Genomic DNA, 5,953 nt, shown 5'->3' with positions numbered 1-5,953 from the left:
AACTAAAGTCACACTCAATTATCTCATCCAAAATGCCATAGTATCAATTTTCAGACTCTTGAGGATGTAAGTCGTTTCTAGATGAAATATTAGTCACTTGAAAGACTGCAGTTATTCCTGAATCACAAGTTTTCTTTGTGTCATCCAACACTTTGACATGAAATTTTTGACCATTACAGAACATAGCCTTGTGGTGTTTAACCTGCAATAATATGTGAAACATATCAAAATTATTGTATCGTGAGTTGATAAACATACGGGTGATTAATAAATTTGTACGTACATAGAAATCTCTTGAACCACGTGCTAAATCTATTTCCCTTTGCGTAACATTGGAATCTCCATTATGATGGGCTTCTTTAACCAATGAAGATACACCTTCCCATGTCAATGTGCGACCAAAATGTTGACATCATTCAATCCATACCGTCATCCAATCAAGATTGTTTGCAATATACAAATGTAGTGCATCCCACTCTCCAGCACTTGTACAAAAAAAAATAGACAACTTACAACCGATTTATTTTGAAGATTAAGAGATAATTTATTACAATAACATCTTATAATTTATTACCTCTCACTTTCCTCAATGTACCTTTCCCCATCAAGTACTCCCCTTCTAATTTTTTAAAAGGCTTGAGATCCCAAATGCAATCTACATGGATATTTGATGCAAACTTAGGAAGATATTCAGTAATGTACACCATAGTCTGGTATACCATATAACCCTCTACCATAGAACCCTCAGGATGTGCTCTTTGTCGAACCAAAGCCTTCAAAGATTTCAAATGCCTCTCAACCATCCACATTGACCTAGTGTGTACAGGTCCACACAATTCAATCTCCTCAACTAGGTGTATGAGGTAGTGTTCCTGTGCATTGAAAAAAGTTGGAGGTACACACTTTTGCATTTCACACAGTAAATGAGGAATTCTTCTCTTCCAATAGTTTATATCTTCTTTATGGATTTCTTTAGATGACAACCACCTACATTAAGAGATTCAAGTCACAAAAAATATATAGATATGACACTTTACAAAATAATATACAATAGATTACATAGCAAGAAAAAAAAATCACGAATATAATAAATATATACAACAAATTGAATAGATATTACTGCTTACCTCATATATTTTCCAAGATCGTATATCACTTGTTTGATGTTATTGTTGAAGTGCTCTGGGAGAGATAGAGGAAGCACATACTGCAGTAATTATAAACCAATCATTTCATTGTTTTCTAACATAACATAACGAACAATTCATGTAGTTTATGAATATATTGTAAATACAGAAGAACATAACTTACCTTGACGAAAGTATGCCAATCATGCGTTTTGAGCCTTGGCCCAAATTCACTTTTTTTTTTATATGAGATTGTTTATGTTCACAGCAAATCCTGTGGGAAATCAAATTTTTCGTATGACTTCTTTTATGGCATCACTTTGCTACTCCATTAATAACCATGGAAGGGCACTTATATTAATTTGATCTCTGTTGCTATTTGAGTGAATGAAATTTTTCAATGTATGATTGGATTCATGTATGTCATTACAAATTTTGACAATTTTTTCTTTGTCACGCCTTCTATCCAATATTTTCCACAATTTCTCTATTATATTCTTTCCAATATGCATAGTATCAAACAAATGCACAATTTGTAAGTCCTCGTAGTAGGGCAACCTACTAAATTGTCTGGGATAGCTTTTTAGTCCCTTTGGAAGGTTGTCAGTATTGCCTTGACGACCTTCACGATCATCAATTACACAATTAGTCAACGAAAATCACAATAGAAATATATAAATTACAAACATAAACCATTAGGTGGAACGGCATTACCTCGACAATTAATTCTATTATATTCCAACTTCCATAGGCGAGGTGTCATTCTTCATGGCTTTGATGTAGTCTCTTCTTTCCCATTGAAAATATGTTTTTCTGTACTTTGATACTTATGATTCCTATGGAGGAAGTGTCTACACTCATCAAACACCTGCTTTCCTAAACTTTTTGAATGACGAGATTTCATCTTTGGACCACAAACTAGACATGCAAATTTTCCCTTTGTTTGAAGACCTACAAGATAATGATGTAATTGGATTATTAAATATGTTGATTTTTATAATTAGAATTATTGTGCACAACTTGAATTCACTATAACATACCACAAAAATGTGTTAGCCCTGGGGCATCATGTATTATCCATGCAAGTATTGCATGGAATTGAAATTGTCTTTGTCGTATTGGTCTAGACACGTCATACATAGTGACACAGTTCCATAACTCCACCAACTCGTCGATAAGAGGCTCAATATATACATTCATATATTTTACTTGATATTTACCTACTTGAATGAACAGTAACATTACATAGTTATTGTGACCATTTTGCTGCAAGATTTGTAAGTACGTGTAAATTAATAACTATCAAATGATAAGATACCTGGAAAAATCATTGCCAACATAATGTGCTCCCTCTTTATTGACATCCACAGAGGAATGTTATTGTTGATAACAAAAATAGGCCACACTGAGTAAACAGATCTCATCTCTCCAAATGGATTGACACCATCTGCTGCCAATGAAAGCCTGAGATTACGAGGTTCTTCTTTGAAGTCTTGCCACTTTTCCTCTATGTGCATAAATGCCGAACCATCTGCAGGGATTCGAATAATGTCATCTCAACTTCTATTGCATGCATGATAATCCATCAATTGAGCCAAGCTACTACACCTGAATAATTGTCGCATCCGTGGAATAATGGGGATGTAACGAAGAACCTTTTGAGGCACCTTTTTTGTTAGTCGATCTATTCGATATCTACTCGTATGACATACAGGGCATTGTGTTGCAAATTCATGTTCTTTATAATATATAATATGATCATTGGGACAAGCATGTATTGCTTCATACTCCATTCCAATATCTTTCATAACAACAGTTAATTCTCGATATGAGCGAGGTAGAATATTTGATGATGGTAACAGAAACTCGCCTATCAATCTACAACAAAAAATATAAGTTGTTAATATAAACAATATTAGTGGTACATTATTCACCCTTTGTTAACTATAAAGACATATATGACATACCTTAACATACGTGACATTGTTATGTTAGATAAACCATTCATAACCTTCAAGTTCAACAACAACAATACAGCAGAGAGAAGAGTTGTTTGGGAGTCTTTGTATAGGGGCTCATATGCCTTCTGAAGTAGAGGTACATCAAGGCTATCATCATCATCATGATCAGATACGCTTGGACTAGATGTGTCATGGATCAATGTATTTATACCATCCTCTTCAATTGTGTTTTCTGGTGCATGATCATCATCTTCCATGGGATCATTCTCTTCACCTTGGATATTTGCAACTCCATGTTCCTCCACTTAGAAAACCATATTCTTCGGATTTTTGTGGTTCATATCATGTACTTCCCTGGGAAGATCAACCTATATAAAATTGATTAACATAAATAAACCATGATCATCAACTCATCATCAAGTGATTTCATATGTATATAAATTGTTAAAATGATATAATGAACGACTTACCAGTGGATGATAGTCATGCCCCCCTTCAATGTGACCATTCTCCCTACAATGTCTCTTAACTGTTTTGATTAGCAGTCTTCTACGGTTTAAGCCCTTACAAATATTGCAAGGACAATAAAATTTTCCATCACCTTTTCTTTTCAAGTTAGACCACAATCTAGCGATTGTCTCCCTATTTTGTTCTTCACTTATATTATCTGACATGATCGTTCTTTGCAGGAAGCAAAAATTGGGCTATGAAAACTTTGGTCTACAACTTTCACAAACTAAGCAAAAAGTCTAGTTAAAATATACATTAGAATTAAAAAAAAACAATTTTCATACCTGAGCGTGCGGCTATAACTCGTGCAATGGCCTTCTTGCTTAGCTGTAGAAGCTCTCCAACAATCAAATTATACAAACTACAAGGCCTAACAAAAATTTGAAAACATATAAGCTACAAGTCTAGTTAAAATATACATTAGATTAGATTCAACAATAGCAAGCAATGTTATTTAGAATTAGATTCAACAAACCTTAGTAGTGTAAATAGTCATCTCCTCTAAACTGGACTCCAAACACGAGGGGGCATTCACATACTCTTCCCCTAAAGGTATCCTGAAGAACAAAAGCCACTATTCTTAAGTTTGTGAATTGCACCTTGAGATGAATGAAGCTTAAAGGGAATGAAAATTGTTTTCATACATTTAAATCAGGATGTAATATTTATTCATAAGTATATACCTTGCAAGCACTTAAAATTGTTGTTATATGTGTTGCGGGAAAAGAAGAAGTTTATACTTATGTGTATAGACGCACTTCCTGTATGCGATCCAAAGCTCGAATGTTATCAAGTGTGTCCAATGATGGGGAGAGACCTCTATGCAAGCAGAAGATCTGCAATGAAACAAAAGAAAAGAAAATTTTCTTATAGTAAGAACAAGTTTGTTGTGCTGCACAGGGTACCAAAAAAATAGTGTATAATATCTTTTTCTTTACCTGGCTTTCAATTCAGCATGAGAGCCTTTAATAGAAAAGTCAAGTTGATAACATATTTAACAAGAGCTGCAGGGCAACATAGTTCCTGCGTAAGTCCAAGAAAATGTGTGAGGATTCACATAGATTTGCGTAAGTCCAAGAAGATGTGTGAGCATTGACATAGATTTTGTGAACATTTTCTATGTAATGAAGATTTTACTGCAAATGGAATGAACCTAGGGGTCGATTGGTAAACTGATTATTTGTATCAAATGGTGTAAAATTGAAACTAAAACCATTTCAACTGGTGACGCCACTCATGGATTGTTCCTCCATATGTTATAATACTTTCATCATATATCAAAAATATGAAATAGAATATGTAGCACACTGAAATAAAGCATTAAAAGTGTCTAAATGTAATTAAATATATGGAACTGGTTATAAGAATTTGTACAAATCAATCAGAATGGGTTGAAATCAGTGCATCTTACTTCAACATTTCATGTAACACAGCCAAATCCAAAAGAAATCTCGCAGACAAACTACCTGAGATTTATAACCTTTATCTTCCAATATACAATGGCTCCTTATAGGCGTTAATACAAAGAAGCCAACTATCAAAAACTATGGCAGTGATAAACATTTTGAAAAATAAAATTGTATTAGGTATAAATAAAAAACAGTGAAGAATGGTGTAGACTTGTAGCCAGAAGATAACACAGTGAAAATTGATGAGCTCTTTGTTATCACCCACCTCAAAGAAATGTGCATATCAACTCCAAGTGTCAAATGTCAGCTGTAAGTGTAACAATGCAAGTTTTCATCTGTGTAACTTGTTTTTCTGCTACAGTCAATGCTGATACATCCTGCTTTAACATAAATAGATTAGTCACCAAACCAATTATCAAGAGACCCTATGGTCATCTTCATGATTATTTTCTAAGCCAATTTCAACATCAAAGCCTCTAATATGAATATAGAGGATCATAACTAGATCCCATATGATTGTCATAGAGTGAGATCTGAAACATTGTGATTCAAAAAACATATACAATCTCTTCTAGAAACAACATCAAGTAAAATCTTGGATAGCAGAAAAATTGTTATGTATAACAGAAAGTTGTTTTTAATTCACCAAATAGAAGGATGTTTTCCAACAAATAGTTAATATATTTTGTTGCACTGACAAGTGTGGGCGGGAAATTCTTGGGCTGCTACTCCTAAAGTTGAATATGATGATGTTGAATGCCCTGCCTCATGGAAAGTAAAATCCTATTGTGCATGTCTCCAAAGGTACCATTGGAATAGATCTAATGATGTTATGAGATCTTATCTCTTTGTATTGGGTACCATCTTTGAAATACTTGATCTCTTCTCATTCCTCAGCTGATCGAGACTGCAGCCACAGTACAAATAAGTAACCAACTATTTTTGA

General features: G+C 33.9%; 1 long non-coding RNA gene across 1 annotated transcript; it reads right to left on the bottom strand.

Annotated features, from left to right (window-relative positions):
- Positions 1 to 4,094: 4,094 nt before the first annotated feature.
- LOC149543386 (uncharacterized) lies at positions 4,095 to 4,675 on the bottom strand. The gene is made up of 3 exons (XR_016355235.1): positions 4,537 to 4,675; positions 4,339 to 4,434; positions 4,095 to 4,155 (listed from the first exon to the last, which is right to left on the bottom strand). It is a non-coding gene; the product is annotated as an uncharacterized LOC149543386 (long non-coding RNA).
- Between the last annotated feature and the right edge of the window lie 1,278 nt (positions 4,676 to 5,953).

Source organism: Cupressus sempervirens, chromosome 8, assembly GCF_028749045.1.
Source record: "Cupressus sempervirens isolate cs-2001-9-10 chromosome 8, ASM2874904v1, whole genome shotgun sequence".
NCBI classification, from domain to species: Eukaryota; Viridiplantae; Streptophyta; class Pinopsida; order Cupressales; family Cupressaceae; genus Cupressus; species Cupressus sempervirens.
The sequence above is the reverse complement of the archived record's forward strand: the minus strand, read 5'-3'. Positions and strand labels throughout refer to the sequence as shown.